Source organism: Lissotriton helveticus, chromosome 2_1 (genome assembly GCF_964261635.1).
Source record: "Lissotriton helveticus chromosome 2_1, aLisHel1.1, whole genome shotgun sequence".
NCBI lineage: Eukaryota > Metazoa > Chordata > Amphibia > Caudata > Salamandridae > Lissotriton > Lissotriton helveticus.
The window spans coordinates 1,264,903,376-1,264,922,076 of NC_136059.1; positions in this window are offsets into that span (position 1 = coordinate 1,264,903,376).

The window sequence follows — 18,701 nt, forward strand, 5'->3', positions numbered from 1 at the left end:
CTTCGGCCCGGCTTGCTTGAATCCTAATGGTGCAATGAGCAAGGGACTCACATCTGAGCATACCCTTCCCTCACCACCCCTTGTTGTAAATAATTTTGTCCACCCTAAGCGTGGAAGGGTATACTCAGACATGAGTCCCTTGCTCATTGCACCATCAGGATTCAAGCAAGCCGGGCCGAAGACGGCTGTAATGCCAGAAACCGGTCCTCGGAAGCTTGTTTCCTTCCCAGTGTAAGAATTGGCTTTTGTAGTTTGGTTTGCCCTGTTTCCATCATGCACTGGGACAGGAACAGACTAATTTGCATACAGCCAGGTTCTGAAACTGGGATGGTGCAATGAGCTAAAAAACGGTGTTGGATCTAGCCCTGATCTCTTGACTGGGTGAGAGTATTCTGCTTAATTCAGAGACTCTGTCCCTCACCACCCCTTGTTGTAAATAATTTTGTCCACCCTAAGCGTGGAAGGGTATACTCAGACATGAGTCCCTTGCTCATTGCACCATCAGGATTCAAGCAAGCCGGGCCGAAGATGGCTGTAATGCCAGAAACCGGTCCCCGGAAGCTTGTTTCCTTCCCAGTGTAAGAATTGGCTTTTGTAGTTTGGTTTGCCCTGTTTCCATCATGCACTGGGACAGGAACAGACTAATTTGCATACAGCCAGGTTCTGAAACTGGGATGGTGCAATGAGCTAAAAAACGGTGTTGGATCTAGCCCTGATCTCTTGACTGGGTGAGAGTATTCTGCTTAATTCAGAGACTCTGTCCCTCACCACCCCTTGTTGTAAATAATTTTGTCCACCCTAAGCGTGGAAGGGTATACTCAGACATGAGTCCCTTGCTCATTGCACCATCAGGATTCAAGCAAGCCGGGCCGAAGACGGCTGTAATGCCAGAAACCGGTCCTCGGAAGCTTGTTTCCTTCCCAGTGTAAGAATTGGCTTTTGTAGTTTGGTTTGCCCTGTTTCCATCATGCACTGGGACAGGAACAGACTAATTTGCATACAGCCAGGTTCTGAAACTGGGATGGTGCAATGAGCTAAAAAACGGTGTTGGATCTAGCCCTGATCTCTTGACTGGGTGAGAGTATTCTGCTTAATTCAGAGACTCTGTCCCTCACCACCCCTTGTTGTAAATAATTTTGTCCACCCTAAGCGTGGAAGGGTATACTCAGACATGAGTCCCTTGCTCATTGCACCATCAGGATTCAAGCAAGCCGGGCCGAAGATGGCTGTAATGCCAGAAACCGGTCCCCGGAAGCTTGTTTCCTTCCCAGTGTAAGAATTGGCTTTTGTAGTTTGGTTTGCCCTGTTTCCATCATGCACTGGGACAGGAACAGACTAATTTGCATACAGCCAGGTTCTGAAACTGGGATGGTGCAATGAGCTAAAAAACGGTGTTGGATCTAGCCCTGATCTCTTGACTGGGTGAGAGTATCCTGCTTAATTCAGAGACTCTGTCCCTCACCACCCCTTGTTGTAAATAATTTTGTCCACCCTAAGCGTGGAAGGGTATACTCAGACATGAGTCCCTTGCTCATTGCACCATCAGGATTCAAGCAAGCCGGGCCGAAGACGGCTGTAATGCCAGAAACCGGTCCCCGGAAGCTTGTTTCCTTCCCAGTGTAAGAATTGGCTTTTGTAGTTTGGTTTGCCCTGTTTCCATCATGCACTGTGACAGGAACAGACTAATTTGCATACAGCCAGGTTCTGAAACTGGGATGGTGCAATGAGCTAAAAAACGGTGTTGGATCTAGCCCTGATCTCTTGACTGGGTGAGAGTATTCTGCTTAATTCAGAGACTCTGTCCCTCACCACCCCTTGTTGTAAATAATTTTGTCCACCCTAAGCGTGGAAGGGTATACTCAGACATGAGTCCCTTGCTCATTGCACCATCAGGATTCAAGCAAGCCGGGCCGAAGACGGCTGTAATGCCAGAAACCGGTCCCCGGAAGCTTGTTTCCTTCCCAGTGTAAGAATTGGCTTTTGTAGTTTGGTTTGCCCTGTTTCCATCATGCACTGGGACAGGAACAGACTAATTTGCATACAGCCAGGTTCTGAAACTGGGATGGTGCAATGAGCTAAAAAACGGTGTTGGATCTAGCCCTGATCTCTTGACTGGGTGAGAGTATTCTGCTTAATTCAGAGACTCTGTCCCTCACCACCCCTTGTTGTAAATAATTTTGTCCACCCTAAGCGTGGAAGGGTATACTCAGACATGAGTCCCTTGCTCATTGCACCATCAGGATTCAAGCAAGCCGGGCCGAAGACGGCTGTAATGCCAGAAACCGGTCCCCGGAAGCTTGTTTCCTTCCCAGTGTAAGAATTGGCTTTTGTAGTTTGGTTTGCCCTGTTTCCATCATGCACTGGGACAGGAACAGACTAATTTGCATACAGCCAGGTTCTGAAACTGGGATGGTGCAATGAGCTAAAAAACGGTGTTGGATCTAGCCCTGATCTCTTGACTGGGTGAGAGTATTCTGCTTAATTCAGAGACTCTGTCCCTCACCACCCCTTGTTGTAAATAATTTTGTCCACCCTAAGCGTGGAAGGGTATACTCAGACATGAGTCCCTTGCTCATTGCACCATCAGGATTCAAGCAAGCCGGGCCGAAGACGGCTGTAATGCCAGAAACCGGTCCCCGGAAGCTTGTTTCCTTCCCAGTGTAAGAATTGGCTTTTGTAGTTTGGTTTGCCCTGTTTCCATCATGCACTTGGACAGGAACAGACTAATTTGCATACAGCCAGGTTCTGAAACTGGGATGGTGCAATGAGCTAAAAAACGGTGTTGGATCTAGCCCTGATCTCTTGACTGGGTGAGAGTATTCTGCTTAATTCAGAGACTCTGTCCCTCACCACCCCTTGTTATAAATAATTTTGTCCACCCTAAGCGTGGAAGGGTATACTCAGACATGAGTCCCTTGCTCATTGCACCATCAGGATTCAAGCAAGCCGGGCCGAAGACGGCTGTAATGCCAGAAACGGGTCCCCGGAAGCTTGTTTCCTTCCCAGTGTAAGAATTGGCTTTTGTAGTTTGGTTTGCCCTGTTTCCATCATGCACTGGGACAGGAACAGACTAATTTGCATACAGCCAGGTTCTGAAACTGGGATGGTGCAATGAGCTAAAAAACGGTGTTGGATCTAGCCCTGATCTCTTGACTGGGTGAGAGTATTCTGCTTAATTCAGAGACTCTGTCCCTCACCACCCCTTGTTGTAAATAATTTTGTCCACCCTAAGCGTGGAAGGGTATACTCAGACATGAGTCCCTTGCTCATTGCACCATCAGGATTCAAGCAAGCCGGGCCGAAGACGGCTGTAATGCCAGAAACCGTCCCCGGAAGCTTGTTTCCTTCCCAGTGTAAGAATTGGCTTTTGTAGTTTGGTTTGCCCTGTTTCCATCATGCACTGGGACAGGAACAGACTAATTTGCATACAGCCAGGTTCTGAAACTGGGATGGTGCAATGAGCTAAAAAACGGTGTTGGATCTAGCCCTGATCTCTTGACTGGGTGAGAGTATTCTGCTTAATTCAGAGACTCTGTCCCTCACCACCCCTTGTTGTAAATAATTTTGTCCACCCTAAGCGTGGAAGGGTATACTCAGACATGAGTCCCTTGCTCATTGCACCATCAGGATTCAAGCAAGCCGGGCCGAAGACGGCTGTAATGCCAGAAACCGGTCCCCGGAAGCTTGTTTCCTTCCCAGTGTAAGAATTGGCTTTTGTAGTTTGGTTTGCCCTGTTTCCATCATGCACTGGGACAGGAACAGACTAATTTGCATACAGCCAGGTTCTGAAACTGGGATGGTGCAATGAGCTAAAAACGGTGTTGGATCTAGCCCTGATCTCTTGACTGGGTGAGAGTATTCTGCTTAATTCAGAGACTCTGTCCCTCACCACCCCTTGTTGTAAATATTTTTGTCCACCCTAAGCGTGGAAGGGTATACTCAGACATGAGTCCCTTGCTCATTGCACCATCAGGATTCAAGCAAGCCGGGCCGAAGACGGCTGTAATGCCAGAAACGGGTCCCCGGAAGCTTGTTTCCTTCCCAGTGTAAGAATTGGCTTTTGTAGTTTGGTTTGCCCTGTTTCCATCATGCACTGGGACAGGAACAGACTAATTTGCATACAGCCAGGTTCTGAAACTGGGATGGTGCAATGAGCTAAAAAACGGTGTTGGATCTAGCCCTGATCTCTTGACTGGGTGAGAGTATTCTGCTTAATTCAGAGACTCTGTCCCTCACCACCCCTTGTTGTAAATAATTTTGTCCACCCTAAGCGTGGAAGGGTATACTCAGACATGAGTCCCTTGCTCATTGCACCATCAGGATTCAAGCAAGCCGGGCCGAAGACGGCTGTAATGCCAGAAACCGGTCCCCGGAAGCTTGTTTCCTTCCCAGTGTAAGAATTGGCTTTTGTAGTTTGGTTTGCCCTGTTTCCATCATGCACTGGGACAGGAACAGACTAATTTGCATACAGCCAGGTTCTGAAACTGGGATGGTGCAATGAGCTAAAAACGGTGTTGGATCTAGCCCTGATCGCTTGACTGGGTGAGAGTATTCTGCTTAATTCAGAGACTCTGTCCCTCACCACCCCTTGTTGTAAATAATTTTGTCCACCCTAAGCGTGGAAGGGTATACTCAGACATGAGTCCCTTGCTCATTGCACCATCAGGATTCAAGCAAGCCGGGCCGAAGACGGCTGTAATGCCAGAAACCGGTCCCCGGAAGCTTGTTTCCTTCCCAGTGTAAGAATTGGCTTTTGTAGTTTGGTTTGCCCTGTTTCCATCATGCACTGGGACAGGAACAGACTAATTTGCATACAGCCAGGTTCTGAAACTGGGATGGTGCAATGAGCTAAAAAACGGTGTTGGATCTAGCCCTGATCTCTTGACTGGGTGAGAGTATTCTGCTTAATTCAGAGTCTCTGTCCCTCACCACCCCTTGTTGTAAATAATTTTGTCCACCCTAAGCGTGGAAGGGTATACTCAGACATGAGTCCCTTGCTCATTGCACCATCAGGATTCAAGCAAGCCGGGCCGAAGACGGCTTTAATGCCAGAAACCGGTCCCCGGAAGCTTGTTTCCTTCCCAGTGTAAGAATTGGCTTTTGTAGTTTGGTTTGCCCTGTTTCCATCATGCACTGGGACAGGAACAGACTAATTTGCATACAGCCAGGTTCTGAAACTGGGATGGTGCAATGAGCTAAAAAACGGTGTTGGATCTAGCCCTGATCTCTTGACTGGGTGAGAGTATTCTGCTTAATTCAGAGACTCTGTCCCTCACCACCCCTTGTTGTAAATAATTTTGTCCACCCTAAGCGTGGAAGGGTATACTCAGACATGAGTCCCTTGCTCATTGCACCATTAGGATTCAAGCAAGCCGGGCCGAAGACGGCTGTAATGCCAGAAACCGGTCCCCGGAAGCTTGTTTCCTTCCCAGTGTAAGAATTGGCTTTTGTAGTTTGGTTTGCCCTGTTTCCATCATGCACTGGGACAGGAACAGACTAATTTGCATACAGCCAGGTTCTGAAACTGGGATGGTGCAATGAGCTAAAAAACGGTGTTGGATCTAGCCCTGATCTCTTGACTGGGTGAGAGTATTCTGCTTAATTCAGAGACTCTGTCCCTCACCACCCCTTGTTGTAAATAATTTTGTCCACCCTAAGCGTGGAAGGGTATACTCAGACATGAGTCCCTTGCTCATTGCACCATCAGGATTCAAGCAAGCCGGGCCGAAGACGGCTGTAATGCCAGAAACCGGTCCCCGGAAGCTTGTTTCCTTCCCAGTGTAAGAATTGGCTTTTGTAGTTTGGTTTGCCCTGTTTCCATCATGCACTGGGACAGGAACAGACTAATTTGCATACAGCCAGGTTCTGAAACTGGGATGGTGCAATGAGCTAAAAAACGGTGTTGGATCTAGCCCTGATCTCTTGACTGGGTGAGAGTATTCTGCTTAATTCAGAGACTCTGTCCCTCACCACCCCTTGTTGTAAATAATTTTGTCCACCCTAAGCGTGGAAGGGTATACTCAGACATGAGTCCCTTGCTCATTGCACCATCAGGATTCAAGCAAGCCGGGCCGAAGACGGCTGTAATGCCAGAAACCGGTCCCCGGAAGCTTGTTTCCTTCCCAGTGTAAGAATTGGCTTTTGTAGTTTGGTTTGCCCTGTTTCCATCATGCACTGGGACAGGAACAGACTAATTTGCATACAGCCAGGTTCTGAAACTGGGATGGTGCAATGAGCTAAAAAACGGTGTTGGATCTAGCCCTGATCTCTTGACTGGGTGAGAGTATTCTGCTTAATTCAGAGACTCTGTCCCTCACCACCCCTTGTTGTAAATAATTTTGTCCACCCTAAGCGTGGAAGGGTATACTCAGACATGAGTCCCTTGCTCATTGCACCATCAGGATTCAAGCAAGCCGGGCCGAAGACGGCTGTAATGCCAGAAACCGGTCCCCGGAAGCTTGTTTCCTTCCCAGTGTAAGAATTGGCTTTTGTAGTTTGGTTTGCCCTGTTTCCATCATGCACTGGGACAGGAACAGACTAATTTGCATACAGCCAGGTTCTGAAACTGGGATGGTGCAATGAGCTAAAAAACGGTGTTGGATCTAGCCCTGATCTCTTGACTGGGTGAGAGTATTCTGCTTAATTCAGAGACTCTGTCCCTCACCACCCCTTGTTGTAAATAATTTTGTCCACCCTAAGCGTGGAAGGGTATACTCAGACATGAGTCCCTTGCTCATTGCACCATCAGGATTCAAGCAAGCCGGGCCGAAGACGGCTGTAATGCCAGAAACCGGTCCCCGGAAGCTTGTTTCCTTCCCAGTGTAAGAATCGGCTTATGTAGTTTGGTTTGCCCTGTTTCCATCATGCACTGGGGCAGGAACAGACTAATTTGCATACAGCCAGGTTCTGAAACTGGGATGGTGCAATGAGCTAAAAACGGTGTTGGATCTAGCCCTGATCGCTTGACTGGGTGAGAGTATTCTGCTTAATTCAGAGACTCTGTCCCTCACCACCCCTTGTTGTAAATAATTTTGTCCACCCTAAGCGTGGAAGGGTATACTCAGACATGAGTCCCTTGCTCATTGCACCATCAGGATTCAAGCAAGCCGGGCCGAAGACGGCTGTAATGCCAGAAACCGGTCCCCGGAAGCTTGTTTCCTTCCCAGTGTAAGAATTGGCTTTTGTAGTTTGGTTTGCCCTGTTTCCATCATGCACTGGGACAGGAACAGACTAATTTGCATACAGCCAGGTTCTGAAACTGGGATGGTGCAATGAGCTAAAAAACGGTGTTGGATCTAGCCCTGATCTCTTGACTGGGTGAGAGTATTCTGCTTAATTCAGAGACTCTGTCCCTCACCACCCCTTGTTGTAAATAATTTTGTCCACCCTAAGCGTGGAAGGGTATACTCAGACATGAGTCCCTTGCTCATTGCACCATCAGGATTCAAGCAAGCCGGGCCGAAGACGGCTTTAATGCCAGAAACCGGTCCCCGGAAGCTTGTTTCCTTCCCAGTGTAAGAATTGGCTTTTGTAGTTTGGTTTGCCCTGTTTCCATCATGCACTGGGACAGGAACAGACTAATTTGCATACAGCCAGGTTCTGAAACTGGGATGGTGCAATGAGCTAAAAAACGGTGTTGGATCTAGCCCTGATCTCTTGACTGGGTGAGAGTATTCTGCTTAATTCAGAGACTCTGTCCCTCACCACCCCTTGTTGTAAATAATTTTGTCCACCCTAAGCGTGGAAGGGTATACTCAGACATGAGTCCCTTGCTCATTGCACCATCAGGATTCAAGCAAGCCGGGCCGAAGACGGCTGTAATGCCAGAAACCGGTCCCCGGAAGCTTGTTTCCTTCCCAGTGTAAGAATTGGCTTTTGTAGTTTGGTTTGCCCTGTTTCCATCATGCACTGGGACAGGAACAGACTAATTTGCATACAGCCAGGTTCTGAAACTGGGATGGTGCAATGAGCTAAAAAACGGTGTTGGATCTAGCCCTGATCTCTTGACTGGGTGAGAGTATTCTGCTTAATTCAGAGACTCTGTCCCTCACCACCCCTTGTTGTAAATAATTTTGTCCACCCTAAGCGTGGAAGGGTATACTCAGACATGAGTCCCTTGCTCATTGCACCATCAGGATTCAAGCAAGCCGGGCCGAAGACGGCTGTAATGCCAGAAACCGGTCCCCGGAAGCTTGTTTCCTTCCCAGTGTAAGAATACGCTTTTGTGGTTTGGTTTGCCCTGTTTCCATCATGCACTGGGACAGGAACAGACTAATTTGCATACAGCCAGGTTCTGAAACTGGGATGGTGCAATGAGCTAAAAAACGGTGTTGGATCTAGCCCTGATCTCTTGACTGGGTGAGAGTATTCTGCTTAATTCAGAGACTCTGTCCCTCACCACCCCTTGTTGTAAATAATTTTGTCCACCCTAAGCGTGGAAGGGTATACTCAGACATGAGTCCCTTGCTCATTGCACCATCAGGATTCAAGCAAGCCGGGCCGAAGACGGCTGTAATGCCAGAAACCGGTCCCCGGAAGCTTGTTTCCTTCCCAGTGTAAGAATTGGCTTTTGTAGTTTGGTTTGCCCTGTTTCCATCATGCACTGGGACAGGAACAGACTAATTTGCATACAGCCAGGTTCTGAAACTGGGATGGTGCAATGAGCTAAAAAACGGTGTTGGATCTAGCCCTGATCTCTTGACTGGGTGAGAGTATTCTGCTTAATTCAGAGACTCTGTCCCTCACCACCCCTTGTTGTAAATAATTTTGTGCACCCTAAGCGTGGAAGGGTATACTCAGACATGAGTCCCTTGCTCATTGCACCATCAGGATTCAAGCAAGCCGGGCCGAAGACGGCTGTAATGCCAGAAACCGGTCCCCGGAAGCTTGTTTCCTTCCCAGTGTAAGAATTGGCTTTTGTAGTTTGGTTTGCCCTGTTTCCATCATGCACTGGGACAGGAACAGACTAATTTGCATACAGCCAGGTTCTGAAACTGGGATGGTGCAATGAGCTAAAAAACGGTGTTGGATCTAGCCCTGATCTCTTGACTGGGTGAGAGTATTCTGCTTAATTCAGAGACTCTGTCCCTCACCACCCCTTGTTGTAAATAATTTTGTCCACCCTAAGCGTGGAAGGGTATACTCAGACATGAGTCCCTTGCTCATTGCACCATCAGGATTCAAGCAAGCCGGGCCGAAGACGGCTGTAATGCCAGAAACCGGTCCCCGGAAGCTTGTTTCCTTCCCAGTGTAAGAATTGGCTTTTGTAGTTTGGTTTGCCCTGTTTCCATCATGCACTGGGACAGGAACAGACTAATTTGCATACAGCCAGGTTCTGAAACTGGGATGGTGCAATGAGCTAAAAAACGGTGTTGGATCTAGCCCTGATCTCTTGACTGGGTGAGAGTATTCTGCTTAATTCAGAGACTCTGTCCCTCACCACCCCTTGTTGTAAATAATTTTGTCCACCCTAGGCGTGGAAGGGTATACTCAGACATGAGTCCCTTGCTCATTGCACCATCAGGATTCAAGCAAGCCGGGCCGAAGACGGCTGTAATGCCAGAAACCGGTCCCCGGAAGCTTGTTTCCTTCCCAGTGTAAGAATTGGCTTTTGTAGTTTGGTTTGCCCTGTTTCCATCATGCACTGGGACAGGAACAGACTAATTTGCATACAGCCAGGTTCTGAAACTGGGATGGTGCAATGAGCTAAAAAACGGTGTTGGATCTAGCCCTGATCTCTTGACTGGGTGAGAGTATTCTGCTTAATTCAGAGACTCTGTCCCTCACCACCCCTTGTTGTAAATAATTTTGTCCACCCTAAGCGTGGAAGGGTATACTCAGACATGAGTCCCTTGCTCATTGCACCATCAGGATTCAAGCAAGCCGGGCCGAAGACGGCTGTAATGCCAGAAACCGGTCCCCGGAAGCTTGTTTCCTTCCCAGTGTAAGAATTGGCTTTTGTAGTTTGGTTTGCCCTGTTTCCATCATGCACTGGGACAGGAACAGACTAATTTGCATACAGCCAGGTTCTGAAACTGGGATGGTGCAATGAGCTAAAAAACGGTGTTGGATCTAGCCCTGATCTCTTGACTGGGTGAGAGTATTCTGCTTTATTCAGAGACTCTGTCCCTCACCACCCCTTGTTGTAAATAATTTTGTCCACCCTAAGCGTGGAAGGGTATACTCAGACATGAGTCCCTTGCTCATTGCACCATCAGGATTCAAGCAAGCCGGGCCGAAGACGGCTGTAATGCCAGAAACCGGTCCCCGGAAGCTTGTTTCCTTCCCAGTGTAAGAATTGGCTTTTGTAGTTTGGTTTGCCCTGTTTCCATCATGCACTGGGACAGGAACAGACTAATTTGCATACAGCCAGGTTCTGAAACTGGGATGGTGCAATGAGCTAAAAAACGGTGTTGGATCTAGCCCTGATCTCTTGACTGGGTGAGAGTATTCTGCTTAATTCAGAGACTCTGTCCCTCACCACCCCTTGTTGTAAATAATTTTGTCCACCCTAAGCGTGGAAGGGTATACTCAGACATGAGTCCCTTGCTCATTGCACCATCAGGATTCAAGCAAGCCGGGCCGAAGACGGCTGTAATGCCAGAAACCGGTCCCCGGAAGCTTGTTTCCTTCCCAGTGTAAGAATTGGCTTTTGTAGTTTGGTTTGCCCTGTTTCCATCATGCACTGGGACAGGAACAGACTAATTTGCATACAGCCAGGTTCTGAAACTGGGTTGGTGCAATGAGCCAAAAAACGGTGTTGGATCTAGCCCTGATCTCTTGACTGGGTGAGAGTATTCTGCTTAATTCAGAGACTCTGTCCCTCACCACGCCTTGTTGTAAATAATTTTGTCCACCCTAAGCGTGGAAGGGTATACTCAGACATGAGTCCCTTGCTCATTGCACCATCAGGATTCAAGCAAGCCGGGCCGAAGACGGCTGTAATGCCAGAAACCGGTCCCCGGAAGCTTGTTTCCTTCCCAGTGTAAGAATTGGCTTTTGTAGTTTGGTTTGCCCTGTTTCCATCATGCACTGGGACAGGAACAGACTAATTTGCATACAGCCAGGTTCTGAAACTGGGATGGTGCAATGAGCTAAAAAACGGTGTTGGATCTAGCCCTGATCTCTTGACTGGGTGAGAGTATTCTGCTTAATTCAGAGACTCTGTCCCTCACCACCCCTTGTTGTAAATAATTTTGTCCACCCTAAGCGTGGAAGGGTATACTCAGACATGAGTCCCTTGCTCATTGCACCATCAGGATTCAAGCAAGCCGGGCCGAAGACGGCTGTAATGCCAGAAACCGGTCCCCGGAAGCTTGTTTCCTTCCCAGCGTAAGAATTGGCTTTTGTAGTTTGGTTTGCCCTGTTTCCATCATGCACTGGGACAGGAACAGACTAATTTGCATACAGCCAGGTTCTGAAACTGGGATGGTGCAATGAGCTAAAAAACGGTGTTGGATCTAGCCCTGATCTCTTGACTGGGTGAGAGTATTCTGCTTAATTCAGAGACTCTGTCCCTCACCACCCCTTGTTGTAAATAATTTTGTCCACCCTAAGCGTGGAAGGGTATACTCATACATGAGTCCCTTGCTCATTGCACCATCAGGATTCATGCAAGCCGGGCCGAAGACGGCTGTAATGCCAGAAACCGGTCCCCGGAAGCTTGTTTCCTTCCCAGTGTAAGAATTGGCTTTTGTAGTTTGGTTTGCCCTGTTTCCATCATGCACTGGGACAGGAACAGACTAATTTGCATACAGCCAGGTTCTGAAACTGGGATGGTGCAATGAGCTAAAAAACGGTGTTGGATCTAGCCCTGATCTCTTGACTGGGTGAGAGTATTCTGCTTAATTCAGAGACTCTGTCCCTCACCACCCCTTGTTGTAAATAATTTTGTCCACCCTAAGCGTGGAAGGGTATACTCAGACATGAGTCCCTTGCTCATTGCACCATCAGGATTCAAGCAAGCCGGGCCGAACACGGCTGTAATGCCAGAAACCGGTCCCCGGAAGCTTGTTTCCTTCCCAGTGTAAGAATTGGCTTTTGTAGTTTGGTTTGCCCTGTTTCCATCATGCACTGGGACAGGAACAGACTAATTTGCATACAGCCAGGTTCTGAAACTGGGATGGTGCAATGAGCTAAAAAACGGTGTTGGATCTAGCCCTGATCTCTTGACTGGGTGAGAGTATTCTGCTTAATTCAGAGACTCTGTCCCTCACCACCCCTTGTTGTAACTAATGTTGATAACAGTACGTGTCTCCATAATTAAATGGAAGATCATACAATTCACCATGAGAAAATGCAGCTGATTGCTCTAGATCTGCAAGCAAATTATGCACAGTGTCAATGTCCCAATCTTCAGAGAAAGTACTACAGGGGATGATATAATTTAAGGAAATTTTAAACAAATAAGAAATTTGTAATAGTTCAGTAGGAACATACACATCATATAATACCCTTTCCCATACAATTCCTTCAGGATCTGGAACTTCTTCAGTGTTCACCAGGGATAGGTCCTTTAGTTCACCATGTGATGATGCATGTGGTATAGGAACGAAGTTCACTAGATGTACTTTGAAACGTTCTGCAAGGTAATGTCCATTCAGAAGTAGGAAAAAGAAAGTCACTAAACCAATCTAGGTAACCAGGAAAAGTCATCCATTACAATTGGGGGTGGGGTCGCACACTACTCACACACCAGCGGTATCGCCCCTAAGGACTGTGGTCAATGTAGTTATGTGTTCCGCGATACATCTTTTGATTATCTGCTATCTTCGCTATCTTCGCCATCCCTGGACACGTGTTTCGGGGTATCACCCCTCGTCAGCAGGGATAGGCCGTGTTCTGGGGTTGCCGGTGGCTGCCAAAAATCTGCTAGGTTTAGTACCACTCTGGCGCGCAGGTGCGGGGTCCCAGGCTCAGAGGTTTGGGAAACGTGGTCCAAATTCAGTCCTCTCACAGGAGATTGTGCTGCGAGGTGTGGTCCCTGCGGCAAATTCAGCCTGGGGAGGGAAGGTGTGCATGCCCCCTCGCCCTAATAATAAACATCTGTTCCCCCAGGACCTGGCCCACCCTGGGGTGCTTAAAAATAAACAAGTGCCAGAGATCATGCTTTTGTCTTTTTTTTATTTTACAGTGGATTTGGGGATCTTCTGTGAATTTATGGCAGAATTTTTCACAAACCTTTTTTGGGCCCCAGGCAAGTCCCTCTGGCCTAGTGGGTCAGGGTGTTCCTACCCTGCCCTCTTCTGTCATTGTTTCATTTTTATTCAGGACTCTGGATCGAGCCCCAAAGATTGCTGCCCGAGCTTTCTGGGTAAAGCGTTGGGGTTATGAAGCCATGGATTATCCAGTTCGTGGATGGTGTTCCAGCTACGTTGAAAGGTAATTGGTCTAATTTTTCAATGTGCAACATGGTACATTTCACATCTCTGCATGCCATTACTATCTGTCTTTCCATCAGATCGTATGCCGAATTGTAAATTCTCAACCACAGCCAAAGCTTTTCTAAATTATCCCTGTCTATCTTGCGCAATTTCTCAGCAGATTCCTGTTGAGAAATGTTCCACAGCTCGTTGTAAATTCCGTACAAAAAGCGCTTTTGACATGGGTTCTGGGGTCCTAATAAAAGATCCATGAGATCCATGTCATCAGAAAGAAAAGGACATGTGTTGCTACACTTTTTAGACAATCCAGACACAACTTCCCAACACTATCTGACGTCACCACGCAGAGTGTTCTGTCTGTATATATCGCTGATCAGGCCTATTGGATCTAAACTCTTCGGTGTTATCCAGGAATCTAGATTGACACCCGTTAATGTCCACAAGCCAAACCAACTACCCCTTCCAATTGGGATCTGATGAATTAAAACAGCCATTTCTTATCATGGTATCTACTGTATCCTCACTGAGTGCATTAGATGTTGCCAGTTCTCAAAGCATGAAAACGCGGGAATAAAAGGCATGTTCAAATCCTTCATCTCGGCTATTTAAAGATAGGATATTTGTTGCACTGTTATATTCAGGAAAAGTATTTGATGTGGTACGAGTCATGTTCTAAATAAAGCCTCAATTTCCTGAACCTACCAATCGTTAGTCCCCCAGACAGATTTTGCGTCAATGGTGTCTTTCCAAAAGTCGACACCCTGTATAGACAGATGGGAAATAAAGGAAGCAGGATATATCAGCTTGTTGTTTCCTAGGATATTTTTCTTTGCAAGTGTGGGTGGAAGCCTATAATAATATGAGGCTTGGTTCAATGTAGCGAAACTGGAAAAATAAGCAACATTTTGTGCAAATGTCTTTGAACTAACCTTTGGTGGTGTTGGGCAGTGTGTAATTATATACAGAGCATGGGACACTCACTATGTGTAAAAACTTCTGACCCTAATGTTGATAACAGAACGTGTCTCCATAATTAAATGGAAGATCATACAATTCACCATGAGAAAATGCAGCTGATTGCTCTAGATCTGCAAGTAAATTATGCACAGTTTCAATGTCCCAATCTTCAGAGAAAGTACTACAGGGGATGATATAATTTAAGGAAATTTTAAACAAATAGGAAATTTGTAATAGTTCAGTAGGAACATACACATCATATAATACCCTTTCCCATACAATTCCTTCAGGATCTGGAACTGCTTCAGTGTTCACCAGGGATAGGTCCTTTAGTTCACCATGTGATGATGCATGTGGTATAGGAACGAAGTTCATTAGATGTACTTTGAAGCGTTCTGCAAGGTAATGTCCATTCAGAAGTAGGAAAAAGAGAGTCACTAAACCAATCCAGGTAACCAGGAAAAGTAATCCAATTGTAATCCTGAAATGTATCCAGGGAACAACAAAGTTTGTCTTTTGTAGCCAATGATAGAGAGAATACATGTGTAGCTTGAAAGAGAGAGGCAATGTAGGCAGTTCAGGTTCACTTGAATCTGACGAGAAGTTGTCTATTCTAGGCAACTCAGCAGGTTTTGTAGAACTGAGAGATGACTCGATCAGTGGCATGTTTACATAGACTCCGTCAATTTTATGAATTCATATTTCTATACTAGTTGATTGTACAGTTATAGTTGTTTGTTTCAACTGGGAGAAGTACTATTTCATTTGCGTTTACTGCTTTTCTTTGAAGGGTGAAATCTTCTGTCGATATTAAAGCTTCCATCTGAACTTCCTGTACAGTAGAGAGAGGAGTGAGGCGGCTACCCAGGAGCCCATGTAGCCTACTGTTGAGAGTCAGTGACACATAGCCTGGTTTGATAAGATCAATAGAGACAAATCTTTTGTCTCGTTGACCGGCAAGAGGCGGAAGAAGTGCAGTTCTGGAAAATGCAATTTGCAAATGCATAATGCATTCCATTTAGGGAATCGCAATTTGCAATTCTACAACTGCATTCGTAAAATAGGTAATCGCAAAATTCGCGATTACCTATTTTGCGAATTGCATTTGGGTTGATGCATCCCAAATGGCAAAATACTGGTCTCAAAGGGGCCGATTCTCTGAACCGGACAGTTTCCGTATGGTATTTTGCTTAATGTATGTAGGCCCTTGTGCTTTACTATGCCACCTTTAGAATCTCCAAATCCATTCTAGCCCCAGTAGTGTAAATATTCATTACAGGACTGGACCCAATAAAGTGAATCACACACTATAAGTGTGGGGAATTCACAATCCGTATTTTGTAGTGCCAGTATCAGGACTTTTAGTTCCGCAAGATGCGCTGTACAGTCCCCTAGGGTCTGAGTGTGTGTTTTTCCCGGAAAGAACTCTCTTTCATGCAGGGGCCCATTAACAATTGTGCATGCTGCGTACTATTGCTGTTCTGTTCCTACTGCAGGCTGGGCAGAACCATCAGTATAAATGATGCATTCATATGGATCTAGAAGCATAATTTCATTCGGCAGAGGATATTCTTGTGCGTATTGCAAGAATGCCTGTGTTTGTAATGTAGAGTTGAATCTGTAATCAACATCTGTTGCAGTGAGGGAGTTAGACCTTCAAATCCATTTTGGATGTAAAGCTTTAGCATTGGGAATGCTCGCTTTCGTAACCACCCTGTAATGCCGGTACCGAAGTCACAACAGTTATGCATTTCCCCAGCGCTAGTACTCTCTTTCTCACTGCAGCAGTTTGTACAGCTGTGAGTATTTTCTCAGTTGGTGCAAAACGCATTGCAGCGTATGTGTACAAAGTTGATTTGTATGCAATAGGTACTGTATTGCCTTCATTGAAAGTGATGTGTATGTGTACCCAGTTGGTCTAGCAACTGCGCTGATCACAAGGTTAGTTGTGTTAACATGCATGTTTAGAAGCCATCATGTCAGCTTGTACGGAATGTAAACAATCTGTATTTTCCTGTGACCAATGATGCACTGAAAAATCAGGTCTAATTAAGTTGCAGACAGGTTTTACTCTTTCTGTGTAATCCAAAATGTAAATCTGATAACATTAAAAAATCCTAAAATGGATTGTAGTCTTTTCAGAGTCGCTGGAGGGTGGAGCAGTGCACATTTTTCCAAAAAATGTGATGCCAGACTTTGGCCCCTTCACTTGACAACACGTATCCTAGAAATAGAACACTGAGGTGAATTTGTAACCCAGATGAGCGAACCCAAGTATTATGTGGTTCACTCTAGCCAAGTGTTCCATTAATTCTTCGCCCGTCAGATAAATATCGTCTACATAGGACAATGCCTCATCCTCAAGATTTTGAAGTAACTCTGTCACTCTGGCTGAAATTAGCCCGGGGCTATTCCTATACCCCAGTGGTAATCGACAAACTTTGTGTTGAGAAACTAGCACTGAGCATGCTGTCAAATATCTGCTACCAGGAGCTATATCTTGGCAGAAAAATCCATCTGAGATATTTGGCGGTTTTGTATTTTTTCTGCAAGATATTATTAATTATTGCGACACTGTGCATTTTGTACATCAAATGTATGTGTGGAAGCATTTAAATGTCTGTAGTCTAAGACTAGATGATAATAATTATCAGGTTTTATTATGGGAAATAACAGATTATTCATGGACTAGGTACAATTCTCTATCACACCTTAGTACTCAAGTTGATATCAGATCTCCCCGACTTGTTTCTTTGCTTCATGTTTCATTGGGTATTGTCTCTGTGGTTGAGTAATGGACTTTAATGGAATTTCATGATGACGTGGCTCATTGTCCCACCCAACATGATTGCGGTAAAGGGCAGGAGCTAGTGCTAATGCCCACTCCTGTGTGTTAGAATTTGTAACTGATTCTGATACGAGGTTGGAGAAACCAGGTAAAATAATGTGTTCCCGCATTTGGCACTCCGCTACGAACTCAGGTGGGCAATCTTTTTTGGCCAAAAGTATGTCGTAACCATATATTGGGTTCTCCCAAAAGAGACTCTTCCTTCACTTACCTGGGTATGTCCCGCTCCATTTGGAGTGTTATTTCATATAAACAACTAGCTTACCCGTTGCGCGTTGCTGCGATCTCCGAAGAAAGGAAATTCAAGGAAACTCGTCATGATAACATTCAATTTACATTGTGTCATTTTTATTGAAACGTATTCATTTTAATATGGAAAACATTCCAAAGTGTTGTTTTAATTCTATTTATTTATTCGAGTGCTTGTGGATACACAATTTTTTGTTTTTCTGTCTGGTGCGTACATCAGTATTCGAAAGATTATGAGGGACCTGGGGGGGCCGATATTTAAAAAATGTTTATGCCAGAAACCTTTGCGGGAGTGTACTCAACAACTTCCCAAAGTTTCTTGGCGATCAGATGAATGGTGTTTTAATTCTATTTACTTTTTCGAGAGTTTGTGGATACACGATTTTTTGTTTTTCCGGCTTGTGCATGCGTCAGTATTCGAAAGATTATGAGGGCCCTGGGGGACCCATATTTAAAACTTTTTTAAGGCAGAAACCTTTGCAGGAGTGTACTCAGCAACTTCCCAAAGTTTCATGGCGATCGGATGAATGGTGTTTTAATTCTATTTATTTATTGGAGTGCTTTTGGATACACGATTTGTTGTTTTTCCGTCTGGTGCGTACATCATTATTCAAAAGATTATGAGGGCCCTGGGGCCGATATTTAAAAAAATTCTATGGCAGAAACCTTTGCGGGAGTGTACTCAACAACTTCCCAAAGTTTCATAGCGATCGGATGAATGATGTTTTAATTCTATTTATTTTTTCGAGTGCTTGTGGATACACGATTTGTTGTTTTTCCGTCTGGTGCATACATCAGTATTCGAAAGAATATGAGGGCTCTGGGGGGCTGATATTTTAAAAATAAATTATACCAGAAACCTTCGCAGGAGTGTACTCAACAACTTCCCAAAGTTTCATAGCGATCGGATGAATGGTGTAGTAATGCATATGTCAGAAACCTTCGGGGGAGTGTACTCAACAACTTCCCAAAGTTTCATGGCGATCGGATGAATGGTGTAGTAATGCATATGCCAGAAACCTTCGCGGGAGTGTACTCAACAACTTCCCAAAGTTTCATGGCGATCGGATGAATGGTGTAGCAATGCATAAAGGACAAACAGACAGACAGACAGACAAACAAATGTCTTGGGGACACTTACCCTTGCATCAGGCGTTTCCATCGTGATATGCTCACTCAGCGCTACTGCCGCCAGATAATCCATCATGTTCCGGCGAGCTACTGTGACTTCTGCCATGCATTCTAGCATCATTACTGCCCATTCC